The sequence below is a fragment of the Bos grunniens genome, chromosome 13 (genome assembly GCF_055505025.1).
Source record: "Bos grunniens cultivar Pamir isolate PY7600 chromosome 13, Bosgru_T2T1.0, whole genome shotgun sequence".
Taxonomy (NCBI): domain Eukaryota; kingdom Metazoa; phylum Chordata; class Mammalia; order Artiodactyla; family Bovidae; genus Bos; species Bos grunniens.
This window is the reverse complement of record NC_141177.1, coordinates 50719812-50745397: the sequence shown is the minus strand read 5'-3', so window position 1 is coordinate 50745397 and position 25586 is coordinate 50719812. Positions and strand designations below refer to the sequence as shown.

At 39.3% G+C, this 25586-nt stretch overlaps 1 protein-coding gene across 13 annotated transcripts in view; it reads left to right on the top strand.

Moving 5' to 3' along the window:
- The window catches only part of CACNB2 (calcium voltage-gated channel auxiliary subunit beta 2), a 464597-nt gene that overhangs the window by 265324 nt on the left and 173687 nt on the right, over positions 1 to 25586 (top strand). The gene's annotated exons all lie outside the window — the stretch shown is intronic.

Below are 25586 nucleotides of genomic sequence, written 5' to 3'. Positions count from 1 at the left end.
GGCTTTGCTTTTACAAACCTTTTCTTATCTAGCCAGAAATGTTGGCATTCACAGTGTGACTACCTCAGTGTCCATGGAGTGGAAGCCAGGAAGACTGGAATTGGGTTGTAAAAAGTGTATCTTAGTGAGATCAATTTAGTAGCCGGGGAGAGAGAGAGAGGGAGGCGGAGAAATTTGGTGGAAAATGAAAATGCTTTTTCCAGCTGTAGGCAGTCACTTGTCACTTCAGGGACAGCCCAGCCACTGAGCTGCTTCTGAGGCTTTTCTGTGTAAATCAGAATAATGTGACATCCTATGTGGTTGCAATTTAAGATTTGATTGCCGTTTGTCACATTAAAAGATATTTTTTTATATTTAATGAAGTTCAAAAATGAGAGTCTAATGTTTGAAATATTTAAGCAGAGAGCTTTACCTCACAAGGATGTGGTATTTGGGTTTTGGATTTAGTTTAGAACCTTTAAAGTAAAGAGCATATTATACTAGTCCCCTTCCTGGGAAGGCTTTGGGAAAATAAGTAAATAATTCTAGAACCCAAATGTGAATTGTATCATGTAAAATTCATCAGGTTAGAGATATCTGTGCAATAGGTCATGAAAATATCATTATAGAATCAATGAAGTAGAGCTTGTCAAAAAATTCTTTCTAGGTTGCCGCTTTTGTTTCTAATTGTGCCAACCTGTGCTATATTTAATTTCACAGAGGGAAAAAAAAAATACTTGCAAAGAAACACCTATAGTTTGGAAATCATTTGTTTTGGGTTGGAACATACAGAAGTGTAGCACAGGCACTAAGATGCTTTGCTTAACCTACTGGATTTCAGTGATATTTTATTATGCTTCATTTTATTTTTTTTTTTAATTTATTTTAGTGACATATAGCTGATTCACAGTGTTGTGTTAATTTCTGCTTTAGACCCAAGCCAGTTTTTAATATATATATATATATACACACATACATATATAGATACACACACACAGTTTTTGTGTGTGTATATATATAAACACACATTCTTTTTCATATGCTTTTTCCATTATGGTTTATCACAGGATGCTGAATATAGTTCCCTCTGCTGTACAGTACGACCTTGTTGTTTATCCATTATATACATATATGTATATATAAAATGCATTTCACTTGAAATTTTCCAGACACACAGTTTTCCTTGCTTGTGTTGGCTCTCGTTAGACTTTGTACACTTGAGTTATATTTCTTAGGCTCTGACATGGCTGGCAGTGTATACACTAATTATAAAGGATTTCTAGGTGTTGCATACTTCACATGTTTTTTAGTTTTTCAAATGCCACCCATTTTAATTCAGATTGTTCAATACCTGTTTGTTTTGAAAGACATCTGGAATCATCATTTTCCATAAACTTGCCTGCTTTTTAAGAACATCATCAGACACTCAAAGCTGCTAAAGTAGTAGTTTCTGCCGAGGAATTCTGTTATAAATTCAAAAAATTATAATTATAACCCAAATTGCCAAGCATCAAAACTGCCAAATCTATTCCACTGATCATTTGGAATATTTTCATCCATGAAATTGGGTGAAAAAAAATATTATAGTTCTAAAAGTTGGAATGTCAGTCTATGTGATGCTAGAATAATTACTTGAATAATTTATCTGTTAGTTAATCTTATCTCTATCTTGAAGTCTTATGGAGAATCTGTACAAGCATGTTTACCCTTTTAAGATGCTTCCTCTCTCCCAATCCTAGAGTTTTATTTCCTAATGCCTAGTCACTCCTCATTTTAACTAACACTTGTGTTTGAATAGGGCTGATAAATACATGGATTTTTGTTTTAATGGTTATAGATTAAAAATAAATCTTTACAAAGACTTTAGAGGATTAAGAGGTATTAACTTCCAATTATAAAATAAATAAGTCACAGAGATAAAATAGCACAGGGAATTTAGTCAATATTTTATAATAACTTTGTATGATGTGTAATATATAAATATATTGAATCACTGTGTTGTACACTTGAAATTAGTATAGTATTTTAAGTTAACTGTACTTGAATAAGATCTTCCCAGGTGGCTCAGCAGTAAAGAATCTGCCTACCAAAGCAGGAGACGCGGATTTGATCCCTGGGTCAGTAGGATCCCCTGGAGAAGGAAATGGCAACCCACTCCATTATTCTTGCCTCGGAAATCCCATGGACAGAGGAGCCTGGTGGGCTACAGTCCATGGGGTCGCAAAGAGTAGGACATGACTTAGTGACTAAACAAAACTTGAATAAATAAAGACTTTATTCTGTTCCCATTTAACACTTTCATCTAGTCATTCCCAAAGTTCCCCAATGACAGAAACTTTTCTTTCAATTCATACAATAAAATAAATGGGAGAGGACTTTTAAACATATATATATATGTATATGTATTATAGAATAATTTTTTAGGATGTTGAATAAGCTCTGTGGCCTTTATTTTTGTTCTAATCAAGTATGATTTCAGTTTTTATATCACTTGTACATCTGAAGTTACTGCAAACCGTAAATGCATAAAAAAGCACATTTGGAAATTATACATTTAATACTCACCTTGCATTAAAATAAAATGAGTAACCCAATGCAGTTTGGCAGAAGTAATTACTTTTTCATTGCCAAGGGCAAAAAAATATGCCTCTGACTAGTATTAAGTATACTTCTTATCTCTTTATGAATTCTGGTATTATTGCACTGTCAGTTTCTTTAACATAATATCCTTTATGACAGCAACATGTGCCATTATTTTTAGACCAAGATAGTCGTCACTCCCTCTGTCTCCTTTCCGTCCTCCAAATAAAAATGATCTCTCAGATTTATACAGGTCTTTCCATTTATTTAGTTCTGTTACCCGTGATTTCAGCTTTATCTGACTGTGATGAAGAGCAAGTGTTTGGAACTCTGCTCAATACTCTGTAATGACATACATGAGAAAAGAATCTAAAAAAGAGTGGGGATATATATATATATATGTATGTGTGTATAAATTATTCACTTTACTGTACACCTGAAACTAATATAACACGGTTCATCAACTCAGCTCCATTGTAACGTAAAAATAAATTGGAAGGATTACAATGAAAAAGAGCAAATGTTTGTATAGAGTGAGACCTGATTTTGGATACTACAGTATCCCCTTAATAACTCTGTGATGTGGCAAGTTTTTTTTATTTTCTCTGAGCCTTGGTTTCATTATCTGTAAAAAAAAAAAAAATAGGTATAATAGTATCTGCGTTTCCAGATATTTGTAAGATTTTTTTTTAATCCCAGTACATACAGACTGTTTAGCATAGCACCTGCCCTTATTAAGGGAATGCACATACTCACCTACATTTTCTTCAGCGGCTAATAATAAAAGACTTTAGCTCTGAGATCCCAAACTATGGTATCAGGAGAGTCAGCAAGGGCAAGTTACGAGTTGTTTCTTGTTTGCATATTAGAAGAAAGATAGAAAGATTAAAGTAAATAACAACCCTGTGAAGTGAGACTCCTAAGTGGATCCAGTACCAGGGGGCAAAGAGGCTAAGTATAAACCCTCCCAAACTATATGCATATATTTGAGTCCATGTATAATATATGTCAACATCTCCTAGCATTGGAAGATTCTCCAAGAGAAGCTTAACTTCCAAACGGTTCAATAACCAGAGCTCCTGAATGGAAATAAGCCCGTGAGAATAAAAAAAATGTATTGGAGGGTAAATATTCCAAGAAGTCTCATAATTTTTGAAATTTTACTTTATCTTTTTATTTACCTTGATACTGTTAAGCACTTTTGATGGGGGAAAGGAGCCCTTGTATTCCCATATATTATAAAACTAACAGTGATCTAAGGGTACAGATTTCTGCACCATTTTTCAGGTATAATTTGTATTTAAATGGATGTATAATGTCAGAAAGTCTTGGAGGCTAGTATTTGTAAGGATTCTTTACAGCAGCAGCCCTCAGGGACTGCTGAAGGAAACCAGGGACTGCTTTCATGGAAGAGAATTTTTCCATGGACTTTGGGGGAAGAGGATACTATGGTTTGGGATTGATTCTCATAAGGAGCATGCAACCTAGCTCCATCACATGCACAGTTCGCAGTAGAGTTTGAGCTCCTATGAGAATCTAATTTTCTTGAAGAGATCTCTAGTCTTTCCCATTCCATTGTTTTCCTCTATTTCTTTGCATTGCACTGATTCATTGCACTGATCTGATAGGAGGCAGAGCTCAGGAGGTAATGTGAGTGATGGGGAGCAGCTGTAAATACAGAGTTTCACTCACTTGCCCGCTGCTCATCTCCTGCCGTGTAGCCTGGTTCCTAACAGGCAAGTACCAATCCCTGGCCTGGGGTTGGGAAACCCCCTCTCCCTCAGTTTTAAGGATGAACACAAGAATATATGGTTTGTCACCTAGAGATGCCAGAATGTTTGATCGCATCTTACCTCCATAAAACAATGTGTGAAAATAAAAATTTTCTGCAATCCTAAAGAGATTTTCCACGTTACTTTTATTGTTAAAACCGAACACCCTTGAAAGAGAGCTTTCTGTGTCAAAGTAATTAGAAGTTATTAGAATTAAAAACAGAAGAAATATTAAAGGAAATGTGCATAGGAACACGCGAGAATCTCACTGCTTTGGGTCAAATATTTTTCTTCGGGCAAATCACATCCCATTCCTTTTCCACAGGCATACATACTTTTTAGTTGGAGCTACGGTACAGACTGCAGGATTCTGTCTTTTGCCTTCAGCTGTACTTTCTAATCATTTTTGGGGTGGGAAGCACTGCACTGGGTCCCATAAGTTTTGTCTAGTTGGAGCACATGAGTCGGTCTAGTTGCAGTGTGCAGCCTAGGGGTTTGTGAGATCTTAGCTCTCCAACCAGGGATTGAACCCATGTCCCCTGCATTGGAAGGTGGATTCTCAGCCACTGGACCACCAGGGAAGTCCCTGTAATCACTTTAATCCCATAATGATACAGCATTGTGTGGATTTATTGATGCCTTAACTCTTCCAAATAGAGTGGTCAATTATTGTTAGTTAATTTTAGTTAATTCCATAATTTCTCTTTTATAGATAAATAAATCTGTCACACCAATTTTGAGCATATGGTTTTCAGCAAATAACTTCTCTGAGATAAATTCTCAGATGTGGAATTATTTGCACAGTGAGTGGGTTTGAATGTTCTTATGTCTCTGGCTATAATCATTCTTTTCAAAATGATTATATCAGTCGACAGTGAAAGCATAATTTTATTAATATGCTAATTTTGCCACCATACACCCCACATTAGGTGTTAATAATTGCCCTCAAATGTAAATAATGATATAGCATATCACTTTAATTTCTGTTTAGGAGATTAACTAGCAAAGGTATATATTAAGCAGAAATTTGTATATTCTTTGCATCTCTGTGTAAATTATTTTATTAGATTTCCTGTGTTTAGATTGCAGTATCAATTTTATTTGTTACATAGTAAGAGTAGCTCTGTAAAGAATAAACTGTTGGTTTTTCCCTATCCAGTCTCACCTATCAAAATATTTCCTTTCATAAAAGCTAATCGGATATTTATATTGTGAGACCCTCCTCATATCACTGAAGGATACATTAGTGCTAGGCAATGGGGTATCAATTTTTTTAGAAATTGACACTAGGCCAGTCAAAGGATTAAAACTTCATTTCAGAAAGTAGAATACAAAGCTTTTGACTTTATTCAGATATCTTATTTTGTGCAGCAGTAAAAAACTAGTATACAAATAAGAAAATGACAACATCTGACTCAAGTTGTAGTTCATATGAAAAGTGTATTCTGTCTCACCTTGAGGGTCATAGATTTTGCATTTAGGACAGCAAGTCCAATAGATTGTCAAGTTGTTGATGATTTTGTTGCCTTAGAGGAAAATGCACAACATAAGAGATGTGAGTTCAGGTTTCATTTGGGGACCTTACTGAGAACTGTAGCCTGGGAGACAGCTTCTCAGTAGCTCTGAGGAAACTACTCTGAAGAGATACGGGAGAAGCTGGTTTCTATATGATTTTTGGCTTGAGGATGCAGGCAGTTAAGAATACATCTTGGTAAAAGATTACTTCTGGTCACAAAGAATGGGGATCTCCAGATGATGACTTTAGCACTTTACTCTGTATGGGAAGATGCAAGAATCTGGGTTCAATAAAATTCTTCCTGAAATATGTTGTGTGTTAGTCGATCAGTCGTGTCTGACTCTGCGACCCCGTGGACTGTAGCCCGCCAGGCTCCTCTGTTCATGGGGTTTCTCAGGCAAGGATACTGGAGTGGTTTACCATTTCCTCCTCCAGGGGAACTTGCCAACCCAGAGATCAAACCTCTGTCTATGGGATTTCCTAGGCAAGAATACTGGAGTGCGTTGTCATTTCCTCCTCCAGGGGATCTTCCTGATCCAAGGATCAAACCTGGTCTCGTGCATTCAGGCAGATTCTTTACCATCTGAGCCACCAGGGAATCCCCATACATCTAACTATCTAAGGGGCCTGTTTTTCCAAAGCACAAGGGGCCTCATCCTTTTTCTCAGTGTGAGTTCTTCCCAGGGTGCACCATCAGGCAGCAGCTGCAGCAGCTAATGTCCTCCTAGAACTGGGTGGTAAGCAGAGCCCTTTGTTTTCTGTGTTTGCACATCAGGGCTGTCATGGCTCTGGACCCTGCACCCTTATGGTTTCCTGCTTGGCTCCCCCTTCCAGTGGTCATTCAGGGCCTGTCTCTCCCTCTCCCCTAGGGTTGGAGAACTGGAATTCTCTATACTCTTTCCTGGTAAGGGGCATGCCATCATCTTGACCTTAATATTATCTGATGTTCTTTGTGAACCTCACAAAGATTACTTACATGTCTTTATATTTTTCTTGAGGTATAGTTGATTTATAATGTTGTATTCATTTCTACCCTACAACAAAGAGATTCAGCTATACACGTGTATACATTGTTTTTTATATTCTTTTCCATGATGGTTTATCCCAGGATATTGAATATAGTTATATAGTTCCCTGTGCTTTGCAGTCGGGCCTTGTTGTTTATCCATTCTATGCATAAAAGCTTACGTCTGCTAACCCCAATCTCCTACTCCATCTTGACCACCTCCCTTTGGCAGCCCCGTCTGTTCTCTGTGTCTGTGAGTCTGTCTGCATTTCACACCTAGGTTCATTTGTGTCGTATTTAAAATTCCATATATAAGTGATATCATATGGTATTTCTTTCTGACTTATTTCACTTAGTATGATCATCTCTAGTTGCATCCCTGTTGCTGCAAATGGCATTATTTCATTCTTTTTATGGCTGAGTAGTATTCCTTTATATATATATATATATATATATATATATATATATATATATATATAAATACCATATCTTTATTCATTCATCTATTGATGGACATTTAGGTTGTTTCCATTACTTGGCTATTGTGAAGAGTGCTGCTATGAACATAGAGGTGCATGGATCTTTTTGAATTATAGTTTTGTCAGTTGCTCAGCTGTGTCGTACTACTATGACCCCATGGACTGTAGCCCTCCAGGCTACTTACATGCCTTTAACTCTCGGTCCAATTATGTAGCAGTTTTGTTACCTGTTAGTGGCATTTGAGACATCAGAAAAGAGAAAAATCTGATCCCTTTAATCATATCTAAGATCCTTATTGTGCAAGCATTATGCAAAATAGATCTGCCACAGTCCAGAAGGTTCCCCACACTCTGATACCAGTGCCTCCTTTACAAAGTTAGTGTTGTACCATCCTGGGTCTCCTAATCTTCTTAGTTACTCAAAAACAGAAAATGGCTTTGATTTGAGAATGCAATGGGAAGCTCAGTGCACTGAAATAAGAAGAACAAGATTATTCTTGATGGTAACTCTGTTTTCTTGGTTTGGGAGCAGTTGATTTACATCTCTAGGCTCACTTTATCACCTATAAAATTAAAGTCATCATTCTTATCTCTCCATCTGCTCAACATGAGAGCCTCTGACAACCCATCAGCAGTGATGCAAAATTCTTAAAGTGTCTCAGAACAGCTGTTTATTAGTTTTGTCTTTCTTTTGAAGCCCTAGCCATTGTTTAAAGAATGTACTTTCAATATCAGTATGTGTTCAGTCAAGTATTTTAACCTTGGGTCTCTTTTTTTTTTTTTTTGGCGGAGGAGGGGGCTGCCTTTTTGGGTCTCTTCTGTCTTGGTACTAACACAGGTGTTTCCACAGCTTGAAACCTGATGAGCCCAAGATTCTTCCTGGGCTTGAGTCGAGGTTTATGACCATCTTCATTACTTAGGTTAATAAGCTTTTATTTGGTTGATAAGTCATGTCAGACTCTTTTGTGACCCCGTAAACTGTAGCCTGCCAGGTTCCTCTGTCCATGGGATTTCCCAGTCAGGAATACTGGAGTGGATTGCCATTTCCTTCTCCAGGGGATCTTCCTGACCCAGGGATCAAACCCGCATCTCCTGAATTGGTAGACGAATTCTTTACCACTGAGCCACCAAGGAAACCCTAATAATAAGCTTCAGTGCTCACTAAAAATGCATATGTGAGTGGAACTTTTCAAGACCCAAGTTCCACATGAGCAAGTTCTGTGCATCCTTCACCACTCTACTTCCAAGGATTTTACAATACGGTCCATGGTAGGCTGTGAATGATTAATGATAATTTGATGTTTGGGGATTTTTTTAAAAGAAGTTTGCATATGCACTCAAATATAGCCGTAAGAAAAAGAAGTGACTTCATGATAGTGACAGAAATATCAATCACATACAAGTGATGTGTGTTGAGTATGACCCAGGTAAACTTAAATGTGATCTCTATTGTGGAGAAATTAATATTTATTCAGATAATGTAACAAGAGAAAAAATATGTACACCACGTGCAAATACTGAAGAATAAAGAAATATAGATCTCTAGAATATAAGTAGCACAGATGTTTAGAGAATTCTCAGGGTAAAAATTGGTTGAAACTTCAGAAGTTATGGAATTCAGTTCAGCATAACCACCATGGAACAATAAGCTTGTCATCCATCTCTTTAATAGGATTTAGCTAAATTATGTATGTTTTTCACTGTAAGCTAGAATGTGAAGATCTGAGATGATTACATAGCTGAAACTGAGCTCAGTAAAAATTTCTGTTTTAAAGAGATTTCCAACCTGTTCTGTTTTGTCTTTCACAGGAAGAGTAGGAATTTACAGGCCATTGTGGAAAGTGTGACAGGATTCAGAGCTCCCCTGAGAGCCATCACTTGACTACTTCTACATGACTTTTTAAGAGATGTGATACCATAGCTGGAATGGCTCATTGGTGGAAACACTGAGGGTTGTTTGTTTAAAGAGGCCCAGAAAGGACAGTTGTCAGGGAACTCTGTGTTCATAAAAGATAATAAGAAATAATTTGTGTGAATGATAAATGTTCCCCATTCCTGATGCACTGTCTGCTCTTGGGTTGAGAAAATATGTATTTTATGTATGTATTTTATTTTGGGTTTGTGTTCGTTTCTGCATGCGGGCTTTCTCTAATTGCCGAGCGTGAGGACTACTTTCCACTTGCGGTGTGAGCCCTTCTCGTTGCAGCGGCTTTTCTTGCTGTCGAGCACGGGCTTTCGAGCGCAGGCTCGGTAGTTGTGGCACATGGGGTCTGTTGCTCTGCGGCATGTGGACTCTTCCCAGACCACGGATCAAACCTGTGTCCCCTGCATTGGCAGGCAGATTCCTATCCACTGCTCCACCAGGGGTGGAAAATATGTATTTGTTTAATTTCTACAGCCAGATGAGAGTACCTGCCTTCCTGGGACTGTTTTTCATTCTAGCAGCATCCTCTCAGCACTCATATTGCCATTAAAGTCAAAAACATTATGCTATGGAAAAGCAATGAGTCACAAAAGGGCAGATAACTGTATGCTTTCATTTATACGAGGTACCTGAAACAGATTCACAGAGATACAGAGTGCAAATGGTGGTTGCCAGGAGCTGCAGGAAGTAGAAAATGAGGGGCTAGTGTTTAAGGGGAACAGAGTTTCCATTTGAGATGATGAAAACAGTTCTACAGATGGATGGTTGTGACAGTTGCCTAACAATGTGAATAGACGTGATGCCACTGAACTGTACATTGAAAAATAGCTAAAATGGCAAATTGTATGTTGTATCTATTTTAGTACAATTTTTTAAATGCAATTTAGGGACTTCCCTAGTGGTCCAGTGGTTAAGACTTCACCTTCCAACGCAGGGGGTGTGGGTTCTATCCCTGGTTGGGGAGCTAAGATCCCACATACCCCTGGGCCAAAAAACCAAAACATAAAACAGAAGCAATATTATGAACAAATTCATTAAAGAGTTTTAAAATGGTCCACATCAAAAAACGATCTTTAAAAAAAACTTAAAAAACAAAATGTGATTTTAAAGAAATTTGTTAATGTGCATGTATGTTGCATGAAGCCAAATACTTTCTAGGTATTATCTTATTTAATCTTTATAGCAGGTTAGTGAAGGAGACACATGATCATGAATCTGAGCACAGCCAGCAATGTCTCAAGTCTAGGGCCATGCAGAGGATAGTGATGTAAACAGAGATCATAGCCCAGTGGTTAGCCTGCTGCACGTGTGCACACACGCACACCCACACGCATGCACGCTACACATGGCTTCCTTGTTTTTCTCCCTCAGATAATTGCACTCTAAGCGCTCAAGCAGGCAACTACCGTTGCCTTCATTTAGGAATAGGGATCCAAGTTCATGGGCTTCTCCTTGACATTTGAGCCTTGAAAGTCCTGTAGCAGGTAAGGCTGCCACCCTCCCCCACCCTCCAGGAGTCAATCAGGCCGTAAAGGGCTTTGCAGCAACAAAATCCAAGGCCAGTTGCATCCTGGCTTATTAGGCAGAATCCATGAAAATTACCTAACCAGCTTACTATAAAGATCATCTCAAAATTCACTTCTGTTTCAAAAAACCCTCTCTAAAACAAGCCACTTTTTTAACTTTTTATTTTGTGTAGGAGTATAGCACAATTGCACTCATCTCACATGCTAGTAAAGTAATGCTCAAAATTCTCCAAGCCAGGCTTCAGCAATACGTGAACCGTGAACTTCCAGATGTTCAAGCTGGTTTTAGAAAAGGCAGAGGAACCAGAGATCAAATTGCCAACATCCGCTGGATCATCGAAAAAGCAAGAAAATTTCAGAAAAACATCTATTTCTGCTTTATTGACTATACCAAAGCCTTTGACTGTGTGGATCACAATCAACTGTGGAAAATTCTGAAAGAGATGGGAATACCAGACCACCTGACCTGCCTTTTGAGAAACCTATATGCAGGTCAGGAAGCAACAGTTAGAACTGGACATGGAACAACAGACTGGTTCCAAATAGGAAAAGGAGTACGTCAAGGCTGTATATTGTCACCCTGCTTATTTAACATATATGCAGAGCACATCATGAGAAATGCTGGGCTGGAAGAAGCACAAGCTGGAATCAAGACTGCCGGGAGAAATATCAATAACTTCAGATATGCAGATGACACCACCCTTATGGCAGAATATGAAGAGGAGCTAAAAAGCCTCTTGAGGAAAGTGAAAGTGGAGAGTGAAAAAGTTGGCTTAAAGCTCAATATTCAGAAAACAAAGATCATGGCATCTGGTTCCACCACTTCATGGGAAATAGATGGGGAAACAGTGGAAACAGTGTCACACTTTATTTTGGGGTCCTCCAAAATCACTGCAGATGGTGATTGCAGCCATGAAATTAAAAGACGCTTACTCCTTGGAAGGAATGTTATGACCAACCTAGATAGCATATTGAAAAGCAGAGATATTACTTTGCCAACAAAGGTTCGTCTAGTCAGGGCTATGGTTTTTCCAGTGGTCATGTATGGATGTGAGAGTTGGACCATAAAGAAAGCTGAGCACTGAAGAATTGATGCTTTTGAAGTGTGGTGTTGGAGAAGACTCTTGAGAGTCCCTTGGACTGCAAGGAGATCCAACCAGTCCATCCTAAAGGAGATCAGTCCTGGGTATTGATTTGAAGGACTGATGCTAAAGCTGAAACTCCAATACTTTGGCCACCTCATGCGAAGAGTTGACTCATTGGAAAAGACCCTGATGCTGGGAGGGATTGGGGGCAGGAGGAGAAGGGGATGACAGAGGATGAGATGGTTGCATGGCATCACCCACTCGATGGACATGAGTTTGAGTGAACTCCGGGAGTTTGTGATGGACAGGGAGGCCTGGCGTGCTGCGATTCATGGGGTCACAAAGAGTCGGACAGGACTGAGCAACTGATAGCCAGTTAACAATGTTACAATAGTTTCAGGTGAACAGAGAAAGGGCTCAGCCATACATATACATGTATCCATTCTCCCCCACACTCCCCTCTCATCCAGGTTGCCACAGGACATTGAGCAGAGTTCCACGTGCAATACCGTAGGTCTTTATTGGTTATCCATTTTAAATAAGTCAGTGTGTACATGTCCACCCCACACTCCCTAACTGTCCCTTCCCCCTGGCAACCATAAATTCGTTTTCTAGTTCTGTGAGTCTTTCTGTTTTGTAAGTTCATTTGTATAATTTCTTTTTAGATTCCAGATATAAAGGCTAGCATACAATATTTCTCCTCCTCTGTCTGACTGACTTCACTCAGTATGATACTCTCTAGATCCAATCTTGTTGCTGCAGATGGCATTATTTTGTTCTTTTTAATGGCTGAGTAATATTCCACTGTACATATGTACCACATCTTTATCCATTCCTCTGTCAATGGACATTTAGGTTGCTTCCATGTCTTTAAACAAGCCATTTTTAATAACATGTTTTTTTCCCCCTATCTTCTAGACTGGTCTATTGAACATTTTAAAAAAACAGTTTTTCCTTATCTTAATGTCCCAGCTACTTTTCAGGGGAAAAACAAAACAGGCACACAGGTTCATTCCTATAAAGGAATAGATGTAAAAGCCAAATAAGGATATTTTCATAAAGAATGCACATATACCTTTGTTTCTCTTCTTTTTTTCATTGCTAAAATCTGTATTTCTAACCAGATTTCACTTACAGTGTTGTTGATTTTTTTTTTTTTTGGTTCATTTTTGTTTTGACTTGTTTCTTTTGCAATACTGACTTTGAATCGGGTATATTCTATACCCCATCATTCTGTTGAATTACAGATTAGAAGACAATTCAGCGATAAAATTAGTTTTATAAAATAAGGAATAAGGTGCTTAGATGAACTGAACTGAGTTAGAGATCTTTGCTGATTCTGCTACCTACTAATTGTTGCCTCTTAACATTTCTTTGTTTCTTTCTTTTTTTTTTTTGGCCACACTGTGGCATGAGGAATCTTAGTTCCCCAACCAGGGATCAAACCTGTGCCCCCTGCAGTGGGAGCATGGATTGTTAAGCACTGGACTGCCAGGAAAGTCTCATCTACCAGTATTTTTTAATTGGGCAAGATGATGAAATTGAAGGCTACATTCAAAGATTTCCATGTCTTTCAAAATCTTGCTGGGAACACAGGCTATTTCATTGTTCCCATTTTCTACCTTTTTCTTTCTACCATGGAAAACCAGATGGTCCATAGCAGCTGAGAGAAATCATTGCCAACCCAGCATATTTGCATAATTTTCTCTCTGCCCTTAATCTGGAACAAAGGAAACAAAATAACAGGCCACGATAATGAAGTAAATCAAGTTCTTAATTACAGAATTAGGAAACGTTTTAACAGTATTTAAGACTCCCTGCTCATGTTCCTTTCAAAGTCCTCGAGTCCCTTGTAAAATGTGATTTCCATTCCAAGGTTTTTCCTGATGAGTTCATCAATTCAGCAAGGCAGAATGCTGACAGTTTTTCACAAACCTGAGGAAAATAATTATGACATTTAAGATACAGAAATAGACACGCAGAAGTTCAGGTCCTCACCCCTCTTGATGCTTTCTCAAGGCCAGTTCAGTTTCTCCTAATAAGGCATTTGACCTGCTTGCCAAGCTCTGACAGATGATATTTTTTACAGGTCTGTTCTTTCAGTGTATTCAGTGCAAGGCCTTAGCTGAACAGGCTAGATGAGTCTTATTCACTGAAGGGGAATTCAGCCTAAAAGGACATTTTAGCACCCAACTCAGCCGCATTAGACTTCATTCTTACTTTTAGGAAAGATAATGCCTCTTTATTTGGAATGCATGTGTTCCTTCCAGTGGCAAGAAGCGAGGTGACTTTTATACATCATGTCCCATTACAGGGCTCCTCTGTAGGGAAGCAGGGAAAACATGGCATCTGGGGCTGTTAATTCTTAACAACACCAGGAGGATGTAATTGCTTTATCACAGGGGACCATGAAGATAGCACATGTCAACACCGTACGAATGCTCTTAGGTTATGGAATCTGGTCAGTGACTCACGTTATCGTGGACACGGACTGAAATAGACAACAGTTGGATTGATAAATTGTGAAAGAGAAGCCAGTAACAGTCAGCAAATGATAAGCAAGTACATGGCTTAAAAACATTCCTGGCGTTTCATTTATCAGCGCTCTTACTTGGGTATGCTCCCTGCTTGTTGCTTTGAAAGAGTTTCTCTTAATTATACTCGTCATTATTTTCTAAGTGAAAGTCGCTCAGTCACTTCCGACTCTTTGCAATCCATGGACTATACAGTCCATGGGATTCTCCAGGCCAGAATACTAGAGTGGGTAGCTTTTCCCTTCTCCAGGGGATCTTCCCAACCCAGGGATTGAACCGGGGTCTCCTGCATTGCAGGCAGATTCTTTACCAACTGAGCTATCAGGGAAGCCCAAGTATTTACTTAATTGTCATATGAATGACAGGGGAAACCAAGGCTTAGTCACAGACCAGTGTTTCATGTCAGAAAGGAACCATTTCTTCGTATCATTTCATAGCTATTTTTTAAGGAAGGGTGTTTACATGTAAGATTTAACAGCATTTGAAGTGATTGGCTAGTATATTGGATTTTCTCATCTTCTGAGCAAAGAGAGGAACATGTCCATTTGTATCAGTAAAATCTGTGAATGGAATATGAGAATGGGGGTATATTGTTTTCTTTTTTTAATTTTGTAATTTTAAAAAATTTATTATTTATTTGGCTGCATTGGGACTTTAGTTGCATCATGCAGAAATCTTTCATTATGGCATAAGGACTATCTAGTTTCAGCATGTGGGCTTATTTGCCCTGTGGCATGTGGTATCTTAGTTCCCTGACCAGTAATCGAACCCATGTCCCCTGCATTGCAAGGTGGATTCTTAACCACTGAACCACCAGAGAAGTCCTCCTGAGGGCATATTTTGAATCTATCAAACGTAGTTTGTCATCTCTAATAAAGCTGTAAATTACAGTAATATATTTTAAAAAGGTTATTTTTCTTATTCATGAAATGTTTTAAGATGTAGCAGAAAAATGTGATCTGTTCAGTAAGAAAAAAATAATGAAAGAGAAAAATCTTCTTGTAATTTTTTTTTAGAGAAATACGATTCCTCAACAGTAATATGGCTGACACTTTGATTCTGGATGATCTTACATTTTAAAAATAGCATTGGACTTCAAAAATTTTATGATTCTGTAGGAAATCTCTATTTTTATGTACTTAGAAAAATCTTTTGTTAAGGGCATGACGCTTCTCAGCTGTTTTTCACTCAATAATTTTATGCTATGAACTGTGTGAGCATTTCTTTTCTTGACAGTTGACTGCTCTGTGTTGATTCAGTACTAGGTCCACATCAAAGTAAAATGAACCGCAAAGACATCAAAAACTAATTGAAGGGGAAAGAAAGCAAATGCTTCATGAGAGAGCATGTACTATTCCAGGGGTTATGAACTATTGACGTTTGTTTTTGAGAGTATGAATTTAGATTTCCAGTCTAGTCTTTAAAAAAATTCCCTTGTACTGCTCTGTGGGAGTTGATGGTTTTACGTTAATCATGTCTATCTTAGACTGTCTGTTTAGTCTATTCACTCTGACAACAACCATTATCTATTTCTTTGCCCAAAGGCATGATCATGAAATATTACGAGCAAAGTTTTATTCCTACAATAAACAACAAATCTTCCCAGTCATTGGTCAAACTGTCAGTATTCCAGTTAATATTTTGAAAGCTTTTGATATTTATTAATACCAGCAAGTGGCTGGTAGCTTGATAAAAACTTGATGAGGATTAGGGTAGAATTTATGTTTCTTTAAAAAAAAAAAGGAATAGGCCTTAATTAGATGACTGACACTGAACACATTCCCCACTGTCTCTGACAGTCAGTTGCCTCCTCTTTGCAACAAGAAATAATATGAGCCTTCTTGACCTCAAGAATCAAATATATGTGAAAATCTTGAGTATAGTAAAGCACAAACTTCCTGCCTGGAAATTTGACCTCCCTTGGGAACAGTTCTTCGATAAAGTCCCATGAGAACTTCCACTGTGCCTGGTCCCAACCCACAGCTCACCCTCCGCCCCTTCTGTCCCTCCACCACTTTTTAAAAAATAATTTTATTTATTTTTGGCCACGCAGGATTTTTGTAGCTTTGTGCGGGCTTTCTCTAGTTGCAGGGAACAGAAGCTGCTGTCTAGTTGTGATGGCGCAGGCTTCTCATTGCAGTGGCTTCTCTTGTGAAGCACAGGCTCTAGAACACATGGGCTTTGCAGCGCGCATGCTCAATAGTTGCGGCTCCCAGACTCCACAGCAGACTCGGCATTTATGGCGCTTGGGCCTAGTTACTCCAAGGCATGTGGAACCATGTCTGACCAGGGATTGAACTCTTGTCCCCTGCATTGGCAGGCTGATTTTTATCCTCTATGCCACCAGGGAGGTCCTCCCTCCACCACTTTGCTATGCCCTTGAAGAGGCCAAAAAGCTGGTGAAAGAGTCCTAAGGAGACGAAAATGGCGATGCCGCCAAGACGGTTATAATGGGGCCTGAAGGGAGCAGAAGAGTGTGAGCAGGCAGTTGTGTTGGGTGCTGTGCTTAGTTGCCCAGTCGTGTCCACTGTCAGCAGTATTTGTATTTTGCTGACGCTGTTCATGTTTATTTGTTTGTTTTGCAATTAGGACCCTGGAGAAGAGGAGGCCATCTTTAGAACTGTCTCAGGACACAGTGGGGCCAAAGGCCCAAGAGCAGAAGAATGAATGGGGTACTTAGGAGAAGTAAGTGGAGGCAAACAAGAGGAGAGAGCTTCTCTCATTCTAAACCTAAGTTAACTCTCTACATATTCTATGGTGGATTGGCAGGGGTTCAGAGAATGAAACCATAACACAACCCATTAGAACCCCGTGTGCTTTCTGTCTTCAGAAGTCACTTCTGAAGGGAAGGTGTTACCATGTGTCATGGTGCTTAACATGATACTTCTAACACCTCGTGGGAGTTTCCTGATTTGGGGGTTCTAGACAAAGGAATTTCCTTTTGTAAATCTTACTTGTAGCTTTTCATTTCTAGGCGTGAATCTCCTTAGAAAAGTCAGGAGTCATGTCCTCTTCGGTCGTGTCTGACTCTTAGTGACGCTGTGTGCTCTGTAGCCTACCAGGCTCCTCTGTCCATGGGTTTCTTCAGGCAAGAGTACTAGAGTGGATTGCTGTTTCCTTCTCCAGAGCATCTTCCTGATCCAGGGATTATACCCGTGTCTCTTATGTCTCCTGCATTGGCAGATGGGTTCTTTACCACTAGTGCCACCTGGGAAACTCTTAGAAAACTCATTAGATTTTTTTTTTAAGTTTTTAAAAACCAGAGTTTCCATATGTCACTCACCATTGGGTGTTAATTTTACATATAATTTGTTCTCAGGATAAGTGGTATCACACAAATGATTGAAAAAATTCAGACGACATTTATTCAAGTGTGATTTAATTTCTTTTTATACTACGGCAGAGGCTCCACTCAAGCCAAGCACTCTAGTTATAATCAGAGTATCTGGTGTGAACCCCACTGATGAGGCTCCCTGAGTTTGATCTGATTTTTTTCTTTTTCCTGAAAAGAAATACTTGAGGGGGTCTTAATAACTCATTAAACCTCTGGCCACCTTTTCCTTTTTTTCACTTGTAGTTTGTTTGGAGAGCTACTTTGCTGGCACAACCTATAACTAAAATTGCCGGTCCCCTTTAAGAAGCCACCTCCCCTGACCCCCAAAAGTAGATGTCAGTTTCAAATGATGTTTGGATATGATTACAACTCATGTTCTTCCTTTTTTTTTAATTTGTTTTTAGTTGAAGGATAATAGCTTTACAGTGTTGTATTGGTTTCTGCCATACAACAACGTGAATCAGCCATGAGTATACTTACATCCCCTCCCTCTTGAATCTCTCTCCCATCCTTTACCATCCCACCTCATCACAGAGCACTGAGCTGAGCTCCCTGTGCTGTATGTTTCAATGCTACTTCATATTCTTAAACTGGCGTGTTTCTTGGCCAAAACTCTTGAATTTTAAATATTATTCTCTGAATTCTTTTGATGTGAAGATTGACTTTTATGCTTTCTGCCATTGTGAGTGGCACTTAAGAGCCCGGGGTTGTAAATTTGAGTCTCTAGCACAAAAGGCAAACTAAACTCTTCAGTATTCAAAGTGAGCCATCAGTTCTGGAACAGGGTCTGATGCTGGGAGTAACAGCATCCCTGGAGCGTGAAGTAGCACAATGCTATTGCAGGATAGGCACTCAGGAAAGATTTATTACGTTAATAAATTGATAGTGAGTCAACACTGGAAGAATAAGGGAATGAAAATTGAAATGTCTTTGACATCAGCTCTTCAAACAACCTCAGAAATAGGTGATTTTTTTCCCCTCTGTTGTATCGAGAAGGAAACTAAAGCTCAAAGACTTTGGTTTTTTAAACAAATATTTACTGTGTGTTTATGATTAGTTATTTATCCCTAAGAGAGTCATGGGAAAGGGGTCTGTATTTCCATTTTACAGATAGGGAAACTGAGGTGCAGAAGTTTTAAGTGATAGCTTTGGTATGGAGCTAAGATACGAAGGGGCAGGGCAGGACTCAAGGAAGGCATCTCAGGTATCAGGCCGGGGCCCTGCTGGATACAGAGCTAGCACATAACAGAACAAAGTTGTCAGATTTCAAAACCCACATTGTTTCCACTTTCCATGTTGAAAACCCAGTGAATTCTCTAGTGGTTGTAGTAAGGAGCCATGAATGGCTTCTAAGCATCAAAGCTGAGGGCTGTTGTCCACTATCCTCACACCTCTTAATCTTCCTTTTCAGCCTCAAGCGCATTCTCTTTCATCAGGATCTGTTTTTTCTTGCCTTCTTCTTCTCTGAGAATAACTTCTCTCTCTTGGCTGGCTTTTCCCCTGTGGACTTAAAAAGTATTCACGACCAAAAAGTTGAGAGTTATGTTTCACTTGGTGGGAATTTTTAGGACTTCAAGCCCGGGAGACAACATCTTAAGTAACCCTGAGAGAACTACTCCCAGGAAGTAAGGGGAAGGAACCATGTTATAATAGAAGTTTTGCAACAAAGGGCAGATAGTTGGAACATCAAAAAAACATCAAAAGAACATCAAAAGATTATTGTTACTTAAAACCACATATCCCAAGTTAAGGAATTTAGCACTTTTCTGTGCCTGGGAAATGAAATTAAAAGATGCTTGCTCCTTGAAAGAAAAGCTATGACGAACCTAGACAGCATATTAAAAAGCAGAGACATCACTTTGCCAACAAAGATCCATATAGTCAAAGCTATGGTTTTTCCAGTAGTCATGGATGTGAAAGTTGGACAATCAAGAAGGCTGAACAGCGAAGAATTCACAGTTTTCAAACTATGTTGTTGGAGAAGACTCTTGAGAGTCCTTTGGACAGCAGGGAGATCAAACCAATCAGTCTTAAAGGAAATCAACCCTGAATAGGAAGGACTGATGCTGAAGCTCCAATACTTTGGCCACCTGACGCAAAGAGACAACTCATTGGAAAAGACCCTGATGCTGGGAAAGATTGAAGGCTGGAGGAGGGGACGACAGAGGGTGAGATGGTTGGATGGCATCTCTGTGTCAACAGACATAAGTTTGAGCAAACTCTGAGAGATAGTGAAGTACAGGGAAGCCTGGCATGCTGCAATCCATGGAGTCACAGGAGTCATATACGACTGAGCAAGTGAACAACAATAGCAACAAGGCATGGGAAAATGTAGGAGTCTGGGCTGACTGAAATCATTGCTTTGATGTGCACCTCAGCTATCTGGGGCCAGTATCTTGTGTTTTTACATGCTGAGTTCCCTCAGGACTCACTGTAGGGAGTGGCTGCAGTCTGATGGCTGCTAGATGGCTGGTATTCTTTTCCTTCCAGAGTTTCCTCAGGTTCACTGGCTCATGTTGGAGGGCTATAATTGCTGATGTCTGTGAGAGTGTTGTTTACTGATATGGCAGGAAATACTCCATTTCTCACCCCACACCTACTAAAAGTGAGTCCTCTCTGTCTCTTGTACTCCCTGGATTCAACCATCACCTTTACATAGCTAACCTTGAACAAAACTTAAAAAAAATCCAGTCATATAAGTGCAATGGCTTGTTCTACAACATCTCTCCATGGTTGCTCCACCACAGCTAGCATGCTTGAAGTAAAATTCTTAATTGTTCTTTTCTAATAACCTCCCCTGAGTGCAAGAAGCATAAGCTTAGGAACCATCCCAAACCAATTCAACTTCTAACATCTGTATTATTGTCATCGCATATTTATACAAGTCTAGGTCAGCTTCATTAATACTCAATGGTCAGTCTGTCTGATTGATGGTTGTTCACCTAATGATTTAAGTCTCTTTTAAGTGTTGTTTTCAATATCCATCCAGTTATCCTTTTCTTTTTAGCCATCTTTTTTACTTGGAAGGACTTAAAGATGTTTGTTTCAACAAAAGAAAATTTCAGCTTAATTTGTATTTCAGAATAGTAATGATCCATTTAGCACTGTGTGTATTTTTGTCTTGAACAACTACTTAAAAGATCTTTATCTGAAGACCTTTTCTTCCAAATGTTTTGTTTGTAGTAATAAGTACTTGTAAAATTCATCAAACTTTGACTAGTTTTGTCTAATTATTCCTTTATATTGTGTGATGACTATTTCCTCCTTGTTTCTTTTCCTGTAAGTGATTATATGAAGGTTCACTTTAGAGCCTTAACACAGAAGTAGCCTTAGGGGAATTGATTTTAAATTCTTTTTTAATTTTTTAAATTAATTTTTATTGAATTACAGCTGCTTTTCAGTGTTGTGTTGTACAGCAAACTATATTGGCTATACGTTTATTTATATCCACTCTTTTTTGGATTTCCTTCCCAGTTAGGTCACCACAGAGTGCTGAGTAGAGTTCTTGTGCTATACAGTAGGTTCTCATTAGTTATTTATTTTATACATAGTATAAATGTGTATATATGTCAATCCTAATCTCCCAACTCATCCCACCCTCCTTCCTCCCCTTGGCATCCATGCATTTTTGATACAGCCACCGTGGAGAACAGTGTGGAAGTTCCTTAGAAAACTAAAAATAGAACTATCATATGACCCAGCAGTCCTACTCCTGGGCATATACCCAGAGAAAACCATGATTCAAAAAGATACATGCATCCCAGTGTTCATTGCAGCACTATTTATAATAGACAAGACATGGAGGAAGCCAAAATCCTTTTTTTAAATTGAGATATATTTGACATATAACTTGACATTAGTTTCAGGTATACAGCGTAGCAATTACATACAAATATATTATGAAATTTGGAAAACTCAGCAGTGGCCACAGGACTGGAAAAGGTCAGTTTTCATTCCAATCCCAAAGAAAGGCAATGCCAAAGAATGCTCAAACTACTGCACAATTGCACTCATCTCACACGCTAGTAAAGTAATGCTCAAAATTCTCCAAGCCAGGCTTGAGCAATACGTGAACTGTGAACTTACAGATGTTCAAGCTGGTTTTAGAAAAGGCAGAGGAATCAGAGATCAAACTGCCAACATCCACTGGATCATGGAAAAAGGGAGAGAGTTCCAGAAAAACATCTGTTTTATTGACTATGCCAAAGCCTTTGACTGTGTGGATCACAATCAACTGTGGAAAATTCTGAAAGAAATGGGAATACCAGACCACCTGACCTACCTCTTGAGAAACCTATATGCAGGTCAGGAAGCAACGGTTAAAGCTGGACATGGAACAACAGACTGGTTGCAAATGGGAAAAGGAGTACGTCAAGGCTGTATATTGTCACCCTGCTTATTTAACTTATATGCAGAGAACATCATGAGAAACGCTGGGCTGAAAGAAACACAAGCTGGAATCAAGATTGCTGGGAGAAATATCAATAACCTCAGATATGCAGATGACACCACCCTTATGGCAGAATGTGAAGAGGAGCTAAAAAGCCTCTTGAGGAAAGTGAAAGTGGAGAGTGAAAAAGTTGGCTTAAAGCTCAACATTCAGAAAACAAAGATCATGGCATCTGGTCCCACCACTTCATGGGAAATAGATGGGGAAACAGTGGAAACAGTGTCAGACTTTATTTTTGGAGGCTCCAAAATCACTGCAGATGGTGACTGCAGCCATGAAATTAAAAGACACTTACTCCTTGGAAGGAAAATTATGACCAACCTAGCTAGCATAAGCAGAGACATTACTTTGCCAACAAAGGTCCATCTAGTCAAGGCTATGGTTTTTCCTGTGGTCATGTATGGATGTGAGAGTTGGACTGTGAAGAAAGCTGAGCGCTGAAGAATTGATGCTTTTGAAGTGTGGTGTTGGAGAAGACTCTTGAGAGTCCCTTGGACTGCAAGGAGATCCAACCAGTCCATTCTAAAGGAGATCAGTCCTGGGTGTTCTTTGGAAGGACTGATGCTAAAGCTGAAACTCCAATACTTTGGCCACCTCATTGGAAGAGTTGACTCACTGGAAAAGACTGATGCTAGGAGGGATTGGGGGTGGGAGGAGAAGGGGATAACAGAGGATGAGATGGCTGGATGGCATCACCGACTCGATGGACATAAGTTTGGGTGAACTCCGGGAGTTGGTGATGGACAGAGAGGCCTGGCGTGCTGCGATTCATGGGGTCGCAAAGAGTCGGCCACGACTGAGCAACTGAACTAAACTGGTATTATGAAATGACTACCAAGATAAGTCTAGTTAACATCCATCACCACACATAGTAACAATTTTTTTCCTTGTGATGAGAATTTTTAAGATCTACTTTTAAGAACTTTTAAGATCAACAGGTAAAGACGTGGGTGAAGGTGGTCAAAAGGTACAAACTTCTAGTTATAAAGTATCTATAAATCCTAGGGATATAATGTACATCATGTAACTAGAGTTAATCACACTGTATTGTATATTTGAAAATTGCTAAGCAAATAGATCTTAAAATCCTTTAAATGGAATAAACAAAAATAATAACCTGTGAGATAATAGATTTTAAAGACCATAAAAATAATCCACAAAAATATTGCTATAGTGTGTAGCATTGTTAAATGTTGCTAAAATATGGCTAATGAGAGCAGAATCCTCAGCAAACTCTTCATTGAGTGAGTTCATAAACTAGGTGCTGATTGGTTTTGCCAGTGAAGAAAAGGCTGCTGGTCTGAGTTGACCACTTATCCCATTTTTTGTTCACGTTCACATAGCGCTCCTCTCCTCCATCTGGTTGATTGATTGACTGAGTGATTGGTTACTACCTAGCAAGTCTACTCACTTAAGAATATCTTGTACCTAGTTCTGTTGATCAGCCAAGCTTGGGACTCTCCACCTGCAGGCAGGCTGGCCCCTTGATCACAGCCCCGCCAAGGGGAGCTGGGCTGTTGCATCAGCCAAGCATTGTGCTCCTTGGAAGGAAATCAGCAGTGTGGACTTCACCCAGCGCCCCCTGCTGCCAATTGCACAGCTAGTTCAGTTCAGTTCAGTCGCTCAGTCGTGTCCAACTCTTTGCGACCCCATGAATCGCAGCACACCAGGCCTCCCTGTCCATCACCAACCCCGGAGTTCACTCAGACTCACATCCAGCGAGTCAGTGATGCCATCCAGCCATCTCATCCTCTGTCGTCCCCTTCTCCTCCTGCCCCCAATCCCTCCCAGCATCAGAGTCTTTTCCAATGAATCAACTCTTCACATGAGGTGGCCAAAGTACTGGAGTTTCAGCTTTAGCATCATTCCTTCCAAAGAAATCCCAGGGCTGATCTCCTTCAGAATAGACTGGTTGGATCTCCTTGCAGTCCAAGGGACTCTCAAGAGTCTTCTCCAACACCACAGTTCAAAAGCATCAATTCTTCAGCGCTCAGCTTTCTTCACAGTCCAACTCTCACATCCATACATGACCACAGGAAAAACCATAGCCTTGACTAGATGGACCTTTGTTGGCAAAGTAATGTCTCTGCTTTTGAATATGCTAGCTAGGTTGGTCATAACTTTCCTTGCAAGGAGTAAGTGTCTTTTAATTTCATGGCTGCAGTCACCATCTGCAGTGATTTTGGAGCCCAAAAAGATAAAGTCTGACACTATTTCCACTGTTTGCCCATCTATTTCCCATGAAGTGATGGGACCGGATGCCATGATCTTTGTTTTCTGAATGTTGAGCTTTAAGCCAACTTTTTCACTCTCCACTTTCACTTTCATCAAGAGGCTTTTGAGTTCCTCTTCACTTCCTGCCATAAGGGTGGTGTCATCTGCATATCTGAGGTTATTGATATTTCTCCCAGCAATCTTGATTCCAGCTTGTGCTTCTTCCAGCCCAGCGTTTCTCATGATGTACTCTGCATATAAGTTAAATAAGCAGGGTGACAATATACAGCCTTGACGTACTCCTTTTCCTATTCGGAACCAGTCTGTTGTTCCATGTCCAGTTCTAACTGTTGCTTCCTGACCTGCATATAGGTTTCTCAAGAGGCAGGTCAGGTGGTCTGGTATTCCCATCTCTTTCAGAATTTTCCACAGTTGATTGTGATCCACATAGTCAAAGGCTTTGGCATAGTCAATAAAGCAGAAATAGATGTTTTTCTGGAACTCTCTTAGGATAAAGAATTTGTTTATGTTACAAATTTTACCTAGATGTTGATTCTATGAGAGGTCAGTGCTAGGCTTCATTCAATGTTCCAAGGCTTTCTGGCTCTTGGTGCAGTATTAAAGGAAGAAAAATTCCAATACAAATTTCCAGTTAAAAAAAGGCAAGATATATATACACATATATATATGTGTATATATCTCTTGTACCAATAACCCTAGATGTCTTCTTAGGCCTGGCTCAAATCCTCTTCCTTCTTGAGATCTTCTCTGTTCCCCATGAAGGCCCATCTTCTGATGCTGAGTTCTGCCTGTCTGGATAGTCATTTGCTGACGTGTTTCCATCTCAGATTGTCAGTAGTGTGTTGTCTCTGAAGCCTGTATATGAGCGTGAGTACCACTAGCACTATTAATAGTAAGTACTAGTCATACAGTGTTTAAGAGCATCCTTTTTTAAAAGGTATAACTAAACAGGCAGCATGATATGGTAGCTCATATATCTGAACTAGAGAGTCTGAATTCATATACTTGTTTTATGTACTCCTAGTACCTATGTGACTTTGGCTATGCTACCTAAAACCTCTGAATATCAATTCCATTTTTTTTGCTGGAATAATAAGCATAATAATACCAACAAAAACATTTGGTTTAAGAACAAAGAAACAGTTTTGGGGACGCATATTCTATAT